The sequence below is a fragment of the Dendrobates tinctorius genome, unplaced genomic scaffold (assembly GCF_039654945.1).
Source record: "Dendrobates tinctorius isolate UK_male_01 unplaced genomic scaffold, ASM3965494v1 ptg000086l, whole genome shotgun sequence".
Lineage (NCBI taxonomy): Eukaryota > Metazoa > Chordata > Amphibia > Anura > Dendrobatidae > Dendrobates > Dendrobates tinctorius.
Genome location: NW_027361754.1, coordinates 61,987,325 through 62,005,110, shown reverse-complemented (window position 1 = coordinate 62,005,110; position 17,786 = coordinate 61,987,325). Strand labels below are relative to the sequence as shown.

The window sequence follows — 17,786 nt, the reverse complement described above, 5'->3', positions numbered from 1 at the left end:
GCGTATTAGCACAGTAAGAAAATAACAGAACGGCTAATAATTTCCTCCATCGCACACATTTATCAGCATTATATATAAATCAGCCGACCACCAAACTAGGGTAGAAGCTGAGCACAAATGCCCAAAGAGGCTTGTAATCTTCTCTATAACCATTAAATAACACAACCAAAAGGACTTTAAAACAATAGTTACTGTGCCATTATAATATTCTACACGGCCAAATCTACGTGAACGCTCCTCCTAATTATTGGCCACACCCAATGCTAGCAGGTATAACGAGCACGGGGCCAAACGATCAACATATACAATTACCAGCGGGAGAGCGAGACAGAAGAGATCCGGGATTTCATGATGGTCTTAAGAAAAAAAAAAAAAAATCATACACATTAAATAGGATTGATCTGCATCAAAGAATATCAGCACATTTCTTGCTTACACAGGATGCCAATAATGGCAATAATTTTTAAGCAAGCTCAAAAATTATTGCCCCAAATGCATTTTGTGCATCCTTCAGGTGATGATTGCAGCATTCGACACTGTGGATCATCAGCTCCTCCTCACTATGCTCCGTTCCATTGGCCTTAAGGACACCGTTCTCTCCTGGTTCTCCTCCTATCTCTCCGACCGCTCCTTTACTGTATCTTTTGCTGGCTCCTCCTCCTCTCACCTTCCCCTTACTGTTGTGGTCCCTCAAGGATCGGTTCTAGGCCCCTTCCTCTTCTCCTTGTACACTGCCTCTATTGGTCAAACAATCAGTAGATTTGGTTTCCAGTACCATCTCTATGCTGACGACACCCAATTATACGCTTCTTCTCCTGACATCACGCCAGCCTTTCTAGAAAACACCGGCAATTGTCTAAACGCTGTGTCTAACATCATGTCCTCACTATATCTGAAACTGAACCTGTCAAAGACTGAACTCCTTGTGTTTCCTCCCTCTACTAATGTACCTATACCCGACATTGCCATTTCTGTGTGTGGCTCCACTATTACTCCCCAGCAACAGGCCCGCTGTCTTGGGGTCATGCTTGACTCAGAGCTTTCATTCACCCCCCACATCCAATCACTGGCTCGCTCTTGTCATCTGCACCTCAAAAACATTTCTAGAATTCGACCTTTTCTTACTTTTGAGTCTGCAAAAACTCTGTTTCTCTTATTCATTCTCGTCTCGACTATTGTAACTCTCTTCTAATCGGTCTCCCTCTTACCAAACTCTCCCCTCTCCAATCTGTCTTGAATGCTGCAGCCAGGATCATATTCCTCACCAATCGTTACACCGATGCCTCTACCTTGTGCCAGTCATTACACTGGCTACCCATCCACTCCAGAATTCAGTATAAACTTATTACCCTCACCCACAAAGCCCTCCATGGCTCAGCACCACCCTTACATCTCCTCCCTTGTTTCAGTATACCACCCTACCCGCGCCCTCCGTTCTGCTGATGACCTGAGGTTAGCATCCTCAATAGTCAGAACCTCCCACTCCCGTCTCCAAGACTTTACACGTGCTGCGCCAATTCTTTGGAATGCACTTCCCAGGGCAATACGATTAGTCCCCAATCCCCACAATTTTAAGCGTGCCCTGAAAACGCATTTATTCAGACTGGCCTATCGCCTCAACACATTAACCTAATCTATCCCTGTGTGGCACAGCCAAAAGTTTTACCATAACCAGGTTCCCCGCATCATGTTCCCACATGCTTTATGCATCCATTAGCCCTCTGCATCTGTACTGTTACACACTTAACATTATGGCTAGTCCATACAATCAGGGCAACTGTTACCACCCACCTTTCGTGTCTACCTCTTTCCTCATAGACTGTAAGCTTGCGAGCAGGGCCCTCACTCCTCTTGGTATTTGTTATAATCTACTGTATGTGAATATTGTTATGCTGTAATGTCTATTGTCTGTACAAATCCCCTCCTAAATGTAAAGTGCTGCGGAATATGTCGGCGCTATAGAAATAAAATTTATTATTATTATTATTATTATTATTATTGCCGGCCTGCTTAGATGGGCTGATAATTGGGAACGAGCCTTAATATGAAATGACTCTTCCCCCGTTTATTGGCATGTCTTAAAAGGCCAGATTTAAAAATCATCTCCAATAGCTGAGCGACATCAGGCAAGATGCACTCATCGCAGCAACTCATCTTGGATGGTACATGGGGGCCTCAACAGCCATATGTTGTCTTAATGGCGAGCCCCCCAGTCAACTAGCTGTGATCTGTGAGAAAGCCTGTGAAATAAGCGTTTCATTTCCCTACAGCACCACCACAGGTGAACTTAAAGGGAAGGTGCCGCAATTTTATATAATTTGCAAAAAAATAGTACGCAACAAAACATGTTGTTTCAGCAAATGTTGTACTAACCAGGATTTATAGTTTGTTTGTAATAATGTTCTAATGTAGCCACTGGGTGCTGCCATGTTGATTTGCAGATCTGTGGAGGACTCATACAGTCTGCAAATATGGCCGTGCCTGGACATAGGAGACTGTGGGCGGCTCCCGACCCCACCATGCAGCCTCATTAGCAGTGAACTGGGCACGCCCCTGTGGGCTGCACCATTCACTGCTGTAGGTGTGGCTGGGCGCCATATTACTGTAGCCCAGTGCTATCTGCTGAGCTCCACTTACCCTCTATCACAGGACCACTTGTGGCATAACAGGTCCTGTGTTGTGAGGAGAGGCTGTAGATATGGAGAAGGTGGTCAGCAGAGGAGAGAAGCGCTCACTGGAGCCGGAGGATGGAGAGTGGTGAGTGCGGGTGACTTTCCTCTATGCTCCTCTGTCCTGCTACTCCAGGCTCGGCCCTGTGCTTCCTGCTCTACTGTGTTCTCCTGCTCTGTCTCCGCCTCCTCACACACAGCCCCAGTGATCTCCGGTAATCTGACACCTTCCCTTTTATTACAGCTTTTATGGCTGTCTGAGGAGGACAGTGACTTATACAGCCCATAGTCTAGTGTATGGGGGGGCTGGAAGTTTCACCAGTGTGGGCATATCTGTAAGGCCGGTTTCACATTAGCGCATTTTCAGCGCGCGCACGGCCGGGGGTAGCTCCGCCCCCGAGCCGGCTCTCTGCCCGGCGTGCCCGCCCCTTGCTTGTAGCGCCGCCTACTAGCGGACAGTGGCGCCTGCGATCGGCGCACCCTATCTTTAGCATAGGGTGCGCAGATCGTGCGCTAGTTGCGCTTTGACCTGCGCTGCGCACTTTTGACGGTGCGCCGTGCGCGCCCAAATCCGAAAAGTTTGATTTTGGCGCGCACGGCGCACAGTCAAAAGTGCGCAGCGCAGGTCAAAGCGCAACTAGCGCACGGCCTGCGCACGATCTGCGCACCCTATGCTAAAGATAGGGTGCGCCGATCGCAGGCGCCGCTGTCCGCTAGTAGGCGGCGCTACAAGCAAGGGGCGGGCACGCCGGGCAGAGAGCCGGCTCGGGGGCGGAGCTACCCCCGGCCGTGCGCGCGCTGAAAATGCGCTAATGTGAAACCGGCCTAATACTGTCTTGTGTGATACTGCCTGCTGAGCCGTGTATCTAATCCTCTCCTGCGTGATACTGACTGCTGAGCCGTGTATCTAATCCTCTCCTGCGTGATACTGACTGCTGAGCCGTGTATCTAATCCTCTCCTGCGTGATATTGACTGCTGAGCCGTGTATCTAATCCTATCCTGCGTGATATTGACTGCTGAGCCGTGTATCTAATCCTATCCTGTGTGATACTGACTGCTGAGCCGTGTATCTAATCCTATCCTGCGTGATATTGACTGCTGAGCCGTGTATCTAATCCTATCCTGTGTGATACTGACTGCTGAGCCGTGTATCTAATCCTATCCTGTGTGATACTGACTGCTGAGCCGTGTATCTAATCCTATCCTGCGTGATACTGACTGCTGAGCCGTGTATCTAATCCTATCCTGCGTGATACTGACTGCTGAGCCGTGTATCTAATCCTCTCCTGCGTGATGCTGACTGCTGAGCCGTGTATCTAATCCTCTCCTGCGTGATGCTGACTGCTGAGCCGTGTATCTAATCCTATCCTGCGTGATGCTGCCTGCTGAGCCGTGTATCTAATCCTCTCCTGCGTGATGCTGACTGCTGAGCCGTGTATCTAATCCTCTCCTGCGTGATGCTGACTGCTGAGCCGTGTATCTAATCCTCTCCTGCGTGATGCTGACTGCTGAGCCGTGTATCTAATCCTCTCCTGCGTGATACTGTCTGCTGAGCCGTGTATCTAATCCTCTCCTGCGTGATACTGTCTGCTGAGCCGTGTATCTAATCCTCTCCTGTGTGATATTGACTGCTGAGCCGTGTATCTAATCCTATGTGATACTGACTGCTGAGCCGTGTATCTAATCCTATCCTGTGTGATACTGACTGCTGAGCCGTGTATCTAATCCTATCCTGTGTGATACTGACTGCTGAACCGTGTATCTAATCCTATCCTGTGTGATACTGACTGCTGAGCCGTGTATCTAATCCTATCCTGTGTGATACTGACTGCTGAACCGTGTATCTAATCCTATCCTGTGTGATACTGACTGCTGAGCCGTGTATCTAATCCTATCCTGTGTTATACTGACTGCTGAACCGTGTATCTAATCCTATCCTGCGTGATACTGCCTGCTGAGCCGTGTATCTAATCCTCTCCTGCGTGATGCTGACTGCTGAGCCGTGTATCTAATCCTATCCTGTGTGATACTGACTGCTGAGCCGTGTATCTAATCCTATCCTGTGTGATACTGACTGCTGAGCCGTGTATCTAATACTATCCTGTGTGATACTGACTGCTGAGCCGTGTATCTAATCCTCTCCTGTGTGATACTGACTGCTGAGCCGTGTATCTAATCCTCTCCTGTGTGATACTGACTGCTGAGCCGTGTATCTAATCCTCTCCTGTGTGATACTGACTGCTGAGCCGTGTATCTAATCCTCTTCTGTGTGATACTGACTGCTGAGCTGCGTATCTAATCCTATCCTGTGTGATGCTGCCTGCTGAGCCGTGTATCTAATCCTATCCCGTGTGATACTGCTCTCCTGAAATACTCTGTGCTGCTGTCACCCTGCTGGTTTTATGTGTGATCTACATGGTGGTATGAGCTATATGGCGGCATTGTGTGAAGTATATGGCGGTATTATGTGAGAACACTATGGCAGTATTATCTGCTAAAAGGGGACCCTTTCTAGGGTGGTTCTGGCTGAGCACCTGCACACGGGTCAGGGGTAATAGGTGCAGCCAGGGGAGGGCTGGTGAGGCAGCTGAAGAGAGGGGTCTCATTTTTATCGTTACGGTATGGCTACATTTCCCCCCAGCGTCACCCCGGACTGCGCCTGTCGCCTCGCTTTCACACATCACCAGGACAGGATCTGAGGAGTGGAATGGGGTCTTTGCCTGCAAAGTCTGGATCAGAACAGGCCATCAATCAGCAGAAATGTTTCCTGGATTTCTGTGCTGCTGTCACCCTGCTCCTCCCCCATATATCTCCCTCTGTGCCCCCCCATAGACCAGCACACTGCTCTCCTGAAATACTCTGTGCTGCTGTCACCCTGCTCCCAGAATCCTTGCTGCCTGCCATCCTCGGTGACCGAAGACCCCATTCCTCTCCTCAGATCCTGTCCTGGCGATGTGTGAAACCGAGGCGGCAGGGGCCTGATGTATGGTGGAAGGAGCAGGGCGACAGCAGCACAGAGTATTTCAGGAGAGCAGTGTGCTGGTCTATGGGGGGCGCCCTGTTCGGTGTCAGGGATTGTACATAGAGCGCTGTCTACACCGAGTAGTGTCTGTGGAACATAAAACAAAAAATGTTGTCCACAGTAACCGCTCTCTATTCTGATTGAGGAGAGGATCCTAAATATTGCACCCCTTCTACTAATGCAAGATACCCGAATAAGGTATACTGTATACAGAACCGATCTAACACAGAAGACTGTCCACCAAATGGTATCAACAGGAGGCATTAAGGAAAACTAGACTAAGACTTAAAAATTATATAGAAACCAACTCGCCCAAAAGACCCAGATGCACCGTAAGGCTATGTGCCCACGTAGCATTTAAATCCGGACACTGAAAACCGGACTCCTTCCCAGAAATCGCGCTTTTTTTCCACGCGATTTTACCACGATTATGTTCGCTTAGAAAGTGATTGACAGGTTGGTGACATTCGTCAAACAGTGTTTGACAAGTGTGACCAGGTTTTTACTATTGAGGCCGCCTACGTCATCACAGGACCTTGCCACAAGGCATTACTGGGAACGCTGAGGCCCGGGAATGCAGCGCGGGACGCCGGAAGGTAAATATACCCCGATTTTTTATTTTTTTTTAGCATTTTAACATTCTTTTACTATTGATGCTGCATAGGCAGCCTCAATAGTAAAAACCTGGTCACACTTGTCAAACACTATGTTTGACGAGTGTGACCAACCTGTCAATCACTTTCCAAGCGATGCTTCAAATCGCTTGGAAAGTGCTTGAATATCGCACGCGAAAATCGCGGCTAAATCGCGAACATAATCGCGGTAAAATCCCGCGGAAAAAAACGCGCGATTTCTGGGAAAGGAGTCCGGTTTTCAGTGTCCGGATTTAAACGCAACGTGGGCACATAGCCTGTTTTTTTTGCTCCCCTTCTCAGAGTCATAACTTTTTGATTTTTCCATCAATATGGCCAAGGGAGGGCTTGTTTTTTGCGGGACGAGTTGTACTTTTGAACAACACCATTGGTTTTAACCATATCGGGTACTCAATAAGGAGGGAGAAAAAATTCCAACTGTGGTGAAATTGCAAAAAAAAAGTTTAATCCCACAATTTTTTGTTTTTTGGGGGGGGGGGGTTCCACCATGTTCACTAAATGCTAAACCTGACCTGCCATTATGATTCTCCAGGTCATTACGAGTTCATAGACACCAAACATGTCTAGGTTCTTTTTTATCTAAGAGGTGAGAAAAATTCCAAACTTAAAAAGAAAAAAAAAAAAAAAAAAAAAAGGCGCCATTTTCCGATACCCGTAGAGTCTCCATTTTTTGTGATCTGGGGTTGGGTGAGAGCTTTTTTTTGCGTGCCGAGCTGACGTTTTTAATACCACTTTTGTGCAGATACAATCTTTTGATCGATAGTTATTGCATTTTAATGCAATGTCGTGGTGACCAAAAAAAACGTAATTCTGCAGTTTACTTTTTTTCGCTACGCCGTTTACCGATCAGGTTTTTTTTTTTTTAATTGATAGATCAGGCGATTCTGAACACAGTGATACCAAATGTGCATGCTTGATTTTTTATTTTTTTTTTTAATTGTTTTATTTTGAATGGGGCGAATGGGGGGTAATTTAAACCTTTATTTTTTAATATTTTTAAAAACTTTTTTACTTTTGCCATGCTTCAATAGCCTCCATGGGAGATTAGAAGCTGCCATAACTCGATCGACTGCTACATATAGGCAATGAATAGATCGCCTATATGTGGCAGAATTACTCACTTGCTATGAATAATTCACTGGGTGGCGCTCACAGCAAGCCAGTGGTGAGGTGACAACCTTAGAGGTCTCCAGAAGACCTCCGGTTGTCATGCCAACCCACCGGGGACCCGCGATCACGTAACAGGGAGTCACTGGTGGGCAGATTTCCGGCCCGATGGCCGGAAGCGCACGTTAATTGCTGCTGTCAGAGTTTGACAGCAATGTTTAACGTGTTAATTGGCGCGGGTGGATCGCGATTCCACCTGTGGCTGTTACGGACACATACAGCTGTTCAAAACAGCTGACATGTCTGGGGAAAGATTTCTGTTCCGGCAACATGTATGGTGGATGTCGCAAAGGGGTTATTAAAGTGCTTTCACATGAAAGACTATCAACAAGAAAGGTGATAAATCCAATCACTTGGGGTCCCATGAGCAAAGTGTCCTGCACAGACCTGACCATCCATACCGGATCTGCTAGAAATTGCTCCAACCCTCAGGAAATTCCTTTACTCAAGACCCCATGGGAAATCCTTATCTACTGCTGGAAATCACCTGAGTGGATTTCACAATTCAACCACATGGAAAGTTCAATGACCCGGGCACCAATTTCATATGTAAATTTCAGTCCAAAGGGCCGGTGACATCACTGCATACGCTCCATGATATTCTATGCAGGGAGACAATTCATGCAGGACACTTGACACGCACAGCTCGCCTTGCCCACTGGGCTTTCACATTGCAGTAATCGCTAGGATATGACTATACACTTCATTCCAGCCATTGATCACTACAACAGTGAGAAGACCGATCTGGAGGGACACCATTGGGAATCAGGTTTCCTTTCCCACTACTGGAAACACTGAGCTCAGGTAGAGATCAGGAAAATGAACCCCCTACTAACAGTATCCAGCCAATAGATGCAGGGCTTGTTACAATGTATCAGAGCGTTTATTTACAAGAGATTACCAGAGTTTGAAAACAAGACTTTTTTTTTTTTACTTTCAGCTTCTGGATGTGAACAGGAAGGTATCCATTTGCTGCCAACAGGTTTTCAAAAAGTAATGTAATGGGGCTGTCTCATGGTCATTGTTCAGAAGGGAACAGTTCCCCAGCTTCAGCTTTGCGTTCTGATCTATGTGGCCGCCCGACTGCACCCTCATACAAAGAAGCATGACAAATATTGCTTAGTAACAAACATCCAGTGATAGACACCATTGAATGTCCATGTTCTTATTACAAATGCAGATTTTACCGTCTCCATTCTCTGAGCCGAAATCAGCAATAAGAGACAAATAGGCCTTCAATAGGCCTCTTCAAAAAGAGCCTGAAGACCCACCTCTTCCGACAAGCCTATAACCTGCAGTAACCACCGTTCGACCAAACCGCTGCATGACCAGCTCTACCCTCGCCTACTGTATCCTCACCCATCCCTTGTAGATTGTGAGCCTTCGCGGGCAGGGTCCTCTCTCCTCCTGTACCAGTTATGACTTGTATTGTTAACATTATTGTACTTGTTTTTATGTATACCCCTCACATGTAAAGCGCCATGGAATAAATGGCGCTATAACAATAAATAATAAATAAAATAGGCCATAGATAGAAAAAAAAAAAACCCGGCCATATCAACAGGAACGGCCGACAGTCTACCATTCGGGGGCTCAGAAAAGACGATTTTCAGGTGAGTTATGTCAGACAGCAGATCCTTTTGTGCTCCCTGAGATAAGCCGCCGACAGAATCTCAGAGGACACACATGCTTGGCACAGACAAAACTGCATAAACCGAGCAACAAGATGCATCCGCCAAGTGCAGTAAAGGCAAGTTCTACTGCATGTCTTGTCTCCACCTGAGCCATAAGTATGACACTACAATTGCCATGCTACGCCTGTGACCGAGGGTTTACTGGCAGCCTGGCAATCTCCAGTAAACAAATTCAAAGAAGCTTTATTGACAGGACTAAATACACATTAGTTTTGCCGAAGCAAGTGTACAAAAGAGAATAGGGATAGGGACTGTAGGGATGTTGGCTAGGGGCTGTAGGAAAGGTGGATGGGGGCAGATCCAGGATGGGGCAATAGAAGTCCATGGCATAGGGAAGGGGGGATGTGGGCAGATCCAGGATGAGGGCAGATCCAGGATGGGGCTACAGAAGTCCATGCATAGGCAAGGTGGATGGGGGGGGGGGGGGGGGGCATAGAAATCCATGGCATATCATAGTTCTCTTTCTCGCAGTCTATGGCATGCGCTCACATATTGCGCTGCTATCTCCACTGCTCTCTCTTTTTCCCCCAGCAGGATATACGGTATGTTTTCTCTTCCTCCTTCATGGTGATGAAATCCAGGAAGAGATGTGAGAGTCTCCTGAAGTGAGTGTCCCTCACTGCTGAGTATTTGGAGCAGTGTAGCAGGAAGTGGGTCTCTTCCTCCAGGGCCTCCTGATCACAGTGTTGGCACAGTCTTTCCTCCCTGGGGTTATAGCTCTGCCTGTGTCGGCCGGATTCGATGGCCAGACTGTGGGCACTGAGTCTATCGGCTCAGGATCTTGCGGTCTCTGGGAGTTTCTCCAGGTATGGGGCCAGTCTGTAGTCTCTTTGTAGACTCCGGTACATGGTCAGTTTCTGTGAGCCGATGAGGTCGTTCTTCCAGTCACTTAAGTACCTCTCCTGGCCTTTGACTACCATCTTCCCGATTCCGGCTTTTGTCAGGTTTTGTGATTGGTGTTCTGGTCAGGTTTGGGTGGGCTGTTCCGAGGATCCTGGTTTTTCTGTTTCACCTACATGTGTCAGGGCTTTATGGTGATGGGAGCTGGGATTGCTCATATGCAGGTGAGCCCGGAATGACAGTGCCCTCTTTAGAACCGTTAGGTGTAGAGGGAATCTGCCCAGCTCGGCCTGGCAAGCACTGTTGGAGGTGCTCCGATGGACTTGGAGAGGGTGCTTGCAGAATTCTAGGTGGAGTATTTCTGTTGGGCTGGAATCCCACCTTGACCAGTCTGGGTAGGTGTGAGGACCTTAGACTTTGCTGCCATACAGGAGGATTGGGGCGATGATAGAGTCGAAGATTTTTAACCAGACCCTCACTGGTGGCTTCAGATGGTAGAGTTTCCTTCGGATGGCATAGAAGGTTTGGCATACCTTGTCTTTCAGGGTCTCTATGGCTTGTTTGAAGCTCCCTGACCGGTGAATCTCTAGGCCCAGGTAGGCATATTTGGCTGTTCCTTTAAGGGCGCAGTTGTTGAGGACAAATGAAGGGTGCTGGTCTGATTTTCTCTCTTCTGGAACACCATGATGTGGGTTTTCTTTAGGTTGACCAGTAGTACCCAGGTGGAGCGGAATTTCTCTAAGATTTTCAGGTTGTCTGGGAGGCCTAAACTACGAGTGGACGGTACCCGCGGCTCGGTCGCTCTCATAGTACTGCACAAATGTCTCAGAAATTGCATCCTCTCTGCTATATAGCATATCCTTAAGTAATCATTCGTAATTGAGGTCAGAGGATGAGAGATGCTGGTGTAGAGGACTGCGGACAAAATTACAGCTCGCTAGCTTTTACAAAATGCAAAATTACACCTCCAAGCAGACCCTGCTGGGAATTACAGATTTGCAAGAGATAAATGGAGCCACTAGCTGGTGGCCACCAGTGTGCATGAAGCATAGTCAGACTCAGTGCCACCTTCGGGTATAGATCAGATAGGTTATGGAAGTGACTAGCTGCTGGCCCGATTCTAAAGCATCGGGTACTCTAGAATATGGCCAGCAGGAGATTAAAATAAAAAAAAGTGATATACTCACCATCCGACGGCCCCCGGACTCTGTCCCTTCTCGCCACGCTCCCGGCATATTCCGCTCCCAGTACTGCTTTGCGCCAAAGACCGTTGATGACGCCCTCTCACGAGAGCACGTCGTCATCAGCGGTATTTCGCGCAAAGCAGTACTGGGACCGGAAGATGCTGGGAGCGTGGAGAGGAGGGACAGAGTCCGGGGACCGTCGGAAGGTGAGTAGATCACTATTTATTTTAATTCTATTTTTACAAGTTTATGGTACTGAGGATCCGGAGGAGTCTCTTCTCCTCTGCACCCTGGGTAACGGCTAGCGCCGGTCATCTCCCGGCCGAGTCACCGCTGACCCCCGTGCGCCCGGAGATGACCGGCGGCAACCGTCGGGAGATCAGCGGCTAGCGCCGCTGATCTCCCTACGGCAGCGGTGGTGTGCGCCCTTCTAATTGAGGACTGCGCCTGTCTCTGATTGGTCGCGGCCTGGCAGCGCAGCGTGAATTCGGTTACAGACAGACACCATAAGACGATTATATATATAGATGTGTATTGTGCATGACTTGTCCACTCTGCATACAAGGAGCATCAGGATACACAAGGATAGCTTTGAGGAGAATAACACGAAAGGGGTCATCAGCTGCCTCTCCCCCACCTCTGGGACTCAGCATGTACTAGTGGAGCTGTTCACTATACAGGGGAACGATGAGATGACATACACAGTGCCACAATGAGTGAATAATACACCAGATAATCTCCTGAGCCTTTCCTAGAGAGATTACCCGGGAGGTCAAATGAGAAAGTGCAGTGCAAAAATTATCTCCAAGAAAGTGGTCGACAGTAAAGAAGAGGGATATCTGTCAGTCTGGAATAATGGGGTGGTCTTAAGCCCCCGTTACACACTGCGATATCGCTAGCAATATCACTGTAAAGTCACCGATTTTGTGACGTTGCAGCGATATCGCTGCATTTGATACTTACCTCCGACCGGCTCCCCCGCTGGTTATCGCTGATCGCGCGAGAAGCTCCTGGACCATTCCTCGTCGGCCTGTGTGGCAGCTCACTAGCGACCACCTAGCGATGCACCAGCGATCCTGACTGCGTCATATCGCTAGTCGGGATCGCTGGTGCATCGCTAGGTGTAACGGTACCCTTAGAGGCTTTCGGTGTCATTTGAAGGTGGTTTCCACAGGATACTCACCATGCACAGAAATGGAGAGGTGGTTAACACAAGCACCCTGCTGACCAATTCACTGTCAGTAACCAAGCGTAGCCTGACCGTCTTCGCATTAACAACTTGATCCGCCGTATCATTGTCCCATGTTTATTGTGGGCAACTACTGCGCACGCGCCAGATCTCTATTTGTGACTTCCCTTCGATACAGGTTGCGCGCATGCGCATTAATAACGTGACCCGCCGTACCATTGCCCTCTGTCAGTGCGGGCAACTACTGCGCACGCGTTGGACCTCTATCTGTGACTTCCGCTTGATAACTTGACCAGCGCCTTCGTTAACTTCTGGGTTGCTTGCAACATGCCACCGGGACATACCATACCTAATCCTGCCACCGGCCACCAGCTGGTAAGAATTCTAGTTACCGTAATTACATAGCTTTAAATAAGCTGTTACCGCAAAACCAGACATACTCACCTTGAAAAAGACTCCTTGAGTGTCAGAACGTGTGGGTCCTCTCACGCCATTTGGCTGCATGGCTGCTCTCTAGACTATGGGGCGACTACCTTCGCTCTCTTTCTGTTTGGACTGAGTAGGGTGATGTATTAGCTCGCCTGACTACATTTTCTCCAACAGTTTCCCCATTGTATTCTGCATGCTATTACTAACAAGCATTATCGTGTAAGGACACAGTAGTGGCTATGTTTTTGCCTCATTGAGAATACGGGACCTACCTTGTCCTATTTCTCCCAGTTATGACACTAGGTTAGCAGCATTTCTATGTGGTATCATTTCCCTGTGCAATATTGCATTTTTGTGGCCAGTGGTTATATATTGCTGAATTGGTTATATTCTGAATCGGTTATATTCTGAATCTTGTGGATCTTACATGTCCTATCCTTTGGGATTTTTAATAAGTTTTTTTAACTTGTGTATTTTTTTCTGGTTTTGTAATAAAAATTCTGTTTGCATATTTGTATTTTATGGTGATCCTGAACATATGCATGGTCTTTCTTCTTTATGGCTCTGACCATCTTCATGATCACAGCTAAATTCGTGTTTCTCATCACTGGGGTCGTGCGCTGCGGGTAGTATGTGAGACAACCCCTTTAAAACTTATTTAAATTGTGGCGTTGTTTCAGGACGATCATAGCCATTTATTCACTAACCAAAATGGAGCAGATCAGGCAATAGATGAATAACACTACGCAAGCAGTAGGCCCCATCGACAGACAATAAGAACTTTGAGTACTCACAGATTATTTCTGGGGCCATCTCAATATTTTCATTCATAGCTACTCATCTGTGTGTGCCAATGACTTGCAGTGTCCGTACACATCAACTGCTGCCATTGTGGTGTGGCCGCCAGCTGCCAATGCCAACAAGCAATGGCCTGCCCAGCCCTGGTCGCAAACACAGGAGACTACTCTCGGGGCAGAGTCAGGAGCCAGCTGTCACAACGAAGACTCAAGAGATGGGATTAAGAAAAATTTATAAAGGTAAAACAGTGGCTTTGTGGTCGGAGTGACGCAGACATTCTAGGCATTAGATAGATGAGGGAAGATTGCTGTAGTTTTACAAGCTTTTAATCGGGCAGAAATGTTTCACAAATATTGTGAATATCTCCAGTTTTTTCATCTCTGGGGGTTTTCCAGATGTAAAAGTTATTCCCGGAATTAAAAATTATCCTTTATCTGAATGTGCAGTCCAATCGCTGCGACCTCCAACGATGAGAAGTATGAGGCTTGGTAACCTTACTGTGCAGAGTCCCATCCTGAATGGAGGAGCACTCACGCTTGACCTACGCTCCATTCATTATCTATGGCCCTGATAGAGAAAGAGTACAATGCTCCGCTATATCCTGCAAGGCCATAGCGAATGAATGGAGGGCACGTCAAGCGAGAGCGCTCCTCCATTCAGGATGGGACTCTGCACGGTAAGGCCATGTGCACATGTTCAGGGTCGGTACAAGATTCTGCTGCATTTGCAGGAAAACGCTGGGTAAAATACCTGCTTTTTTAACATGAACTATGCAGCATATTTTTCCCCAACTCAGTAGTACTCCTTAAATATGCTGCAAAACTGCTGCAAGAATTGACATGTTGTAGATTTGAGTCTGCAAGGAAAAACTAAGCAACGTGTGCATGAGACTTTAGAAATCTCATTCACTTTGCTGGTTCTGTCAAACACTGCTTATTCTTATTTTCTGCAACAAATACGCCAAGTTTGCACAGAGGCTAGGTCCTAGAGCCCTGATTGCAGAATGGCTGGGTTGCCCTATTGATCAGGAGCTATTCCCAATTTATAGTTACAACTTTTGAATTAGGGAATCACCCTTTAAAATTGATGATCACACCATCAGGATAGTTAAGTACCCATTATAGTATGAGGCTGTTCATCATTCACAGATAAAACAGTACCAATACAAATCTATGGGCCCATGAAGATGAAAGACAGCGCACGGATGGTATCAGTGTACAGTCCGTCCATGTTTTGCCCATGATTAACACTGCAGTATGAGAAGCTTTGTCATTTATTTATCCATAAGTGAAAATCACTGATAAAACACGACAGTACAAAAAACCTGACACCCGAACCAAACACAGATGGTAAAAAAACTGGCACACGGACAATGGTAAAAAAAAGGACAAAGTACTGATGTCATACATACAGTTTTCTTTGTGCAAGTGACCAAACAGGAGCATGTGAATAACGCCCAAGACCGATTTGCTCATTTGCCGTCTGGTCTGAACGGTCTATGAATGAGAGTTTCCATAACTGCTAATTCGGCAGATTATTAACCCACGTAATGGGCTTGTCAGAGCATATAACACTGATGACCTGTCCAACACCAACAGCCAGCTGAAAAAAAAAAAAAAAAAAAGTTGTCCACTACTTTGACAACTTCTTTGCGTGATACTGATAACATAATAAAGCCTATACTCACCTCTCGGGCTGGCGTCACTGTCTGCACCTTCGGACAAATCAAACATGAAGAGGAAGCCAGGGATCAGCTGCAGCCCAGACCACCTCTTCAGGCTGCGTACCCAGGTAAGCGTTTTTTTCGCGTTTTATAAGCGTTTTTACCAGCAAAAACGCATAAAAAAACGCATACAAGCATCCCATTCATTTTAATGAATGCCGCACTTTGTGCACATTGATGCGTTTTTTCCGCGAAAAAAGTACAGCATGCCCATTAATTTCGCAGAAAAATCCGCATTTCTAACTATATTCTATGAGCAGGAGGTTGCTCCTGTAAAAAAACGCATAAAAAAAGCGCACGCTTTTCCTGGGAAGGAGTCCGATTTTTTCTGCATACGTGGGTACATCGCCTCATGATCGATTTGTTTGTCCGAAGGCGGGGACAGTGATGCCAGCCCTGATTGGGCGTCAGCGTCACGTGTAATAAAGCATGGGAGCCCAAAGAGAGCGAGTGCCGACACGGTGCCGGCAGCGAGTATAGGCGTTATTTTATGGGGGCCAAACATTTTGATCAAGAAGGGGTTGTCCTAGCAGTGAACAACCCTTTTATGCTCTGCTGGCAGCCGTATGTAAACATTGAATTAAGAATGATTGTTCAATGTGTAGCAGCCGCTGCCGAGTACTGCAGATCATCTGCTATTCAATAGCATATATTAGATCCAGCTGGAGCTGACAATACCACACGGGCGAGGGTGTAAAACAGGTTATCTATATTATATGGCCAGACAACACTAAAGATAAGCCATCAATATGAAAGTATCTTGATTTTCTATCACCACCTCCAGGTATCTATACCACTGCAGATCTCTACAAACAGTCCTATCTCCAGGCAAAGACCGCAGGTTACAGTGATCAATAAAAGCCAAATATCCACCCAACAAAAAGACACTAAGTTTCAGGTCCCTCCTTCACGATAATGTACATTCACGTTCCAAAAATCAGTCACCTTCACTGCAATATAATCGTGGGAATCCAGGAGGGCGAGGAGTGAGCAGTGACCATGTTTTCTCCACATACAAGCGAGAGGACAGGAGTGGCCCATTACACACATTCACTTATTTATAGGTCTGTAAACTAAAAACCTTGCATGTTACCAATACTAGTGCGATAAATCAAAGCCATATCTTGTGTACAGTGTATGAAAATGACAGCGGACACACAAGACGGCAAGAAAGACATTCCTCTAATCTCACGGTCCCACGACCAGCCCATAGCTTTCAAAGCGCGTCAGAGCCGATTGTGTGAATAAGGACAGGAGGAGCTGGCAGGAAGCGAGGACAGGAAAAAGACACGCTGTCAATACCGGACCCCGTACATGGGCCGCAAGTCAACTAAAAAGTACAATGATCAGGCCTAATACAACTCGTAGCATGCACTGACAGGATGGGATTAGTTTGGTAAGGCTGCATTCTCACATCCCTGCCTGACTTTTTAATGGAGAGGACACAAACCTATCAAGTATGTCCTATTTTAAAACATGAAAAAAAATCTGATGCTCTGAGCTTCACGGATCTCTTTCTCTGCTCCGCTGCTTTAATATAACCATTTAACTCAATGGGTCCGTTTGCTGTTTGAAAAAATAAAACTAGGAGCCACGGCTGCCGGCAGGTAAGAAGCGGTGCGCCTTGTGGCCGATGGAAGCGGACGTGCGGATAAATTGGCACTAACTCGAGCACCATGTAATATTACATTTTGTCAGCACTGCGTCATAAAAAATTATATTAGAAGCTCTAAGAAGAGCAGAAGTTTAAACCATCCATCGCTATGCTGATACGATATAAATATTGCAGAAATGTGTATCCTGTCTAAAACATTTGCAGGAGCTGAGTCACACACCTTTCTTTATCCATTTATCAAACACTGTAACCATTCTTGATCATGTGGTTCAGTCACTCGCCTTTCTAGGACCCTGAAAAGCTGAATTTTGGATAATGACATCACTTCCGAACATAGAAGATTGCCAGTAATAAGGAACTCAAGAAAAGGGGGATTTTCTTATGTGATGTAACAGTCTTGGACAATGTAACTGATAGAAATGTGTTATTTGCAGAGGAAATTAATATTTGTAAATAAAAACAGGACACACTGATAACAGAAAGAAGGAAAAGATAGATTGTCCTCAGGAAGTTTTTTATATGCATTTTTTTCAGCAAGAAAAATGAAGTTTATGGTCAGAAAACCTCAACTGAGGTTTCAGATATGTTCAATTAATTTGTGTTTTTTGCTGCTACCCCGTTTTGATCTCAATGAGGATTAACTGCACTAAAAAGTGACCTGCTGGGTTTAATAAAAATGCACCATAGGTCAAAAAAACAGAAGGGAGATTTTAGATCTTTCATTTTGCTGTTATTGTAAAATGACAACTTATTTCCCAGGAGCAAAGAAAGGAGAAAGGAAGACAAGGGAAGGGGCAAAGAA

At 46.5% G+C, this 17,786-nt stretch overlaps 1 protein-coding gene across 5 annotated transcripts in view; it reads right to left on the bottom strand.

Moving 5' to 3' along the window:
- CDC42 (cell division cycle 42) overlaps nt 1–17,786 on the bottom strand; it is a 39,286-nt gene that overhangs the window by 19,833 nt on the left and 1,667 nt on the right. Inside the window, exon 1 of one of the 5 annotated variants that reach the window (XM_073585501.1) lies at nt 15,058–15,081. The exons of the other annotated variants lie outside the window; for them this stretch is intronic. The gene's annotated coding sequence lies outside the window, so the exon portion shown is untranslated. Of the gene's footprint in view, nt 1–15,057; nt 15,082–17,786 lie in introns of those variants that run through there. 5 annotated transcript variants of the gene reach the window in all.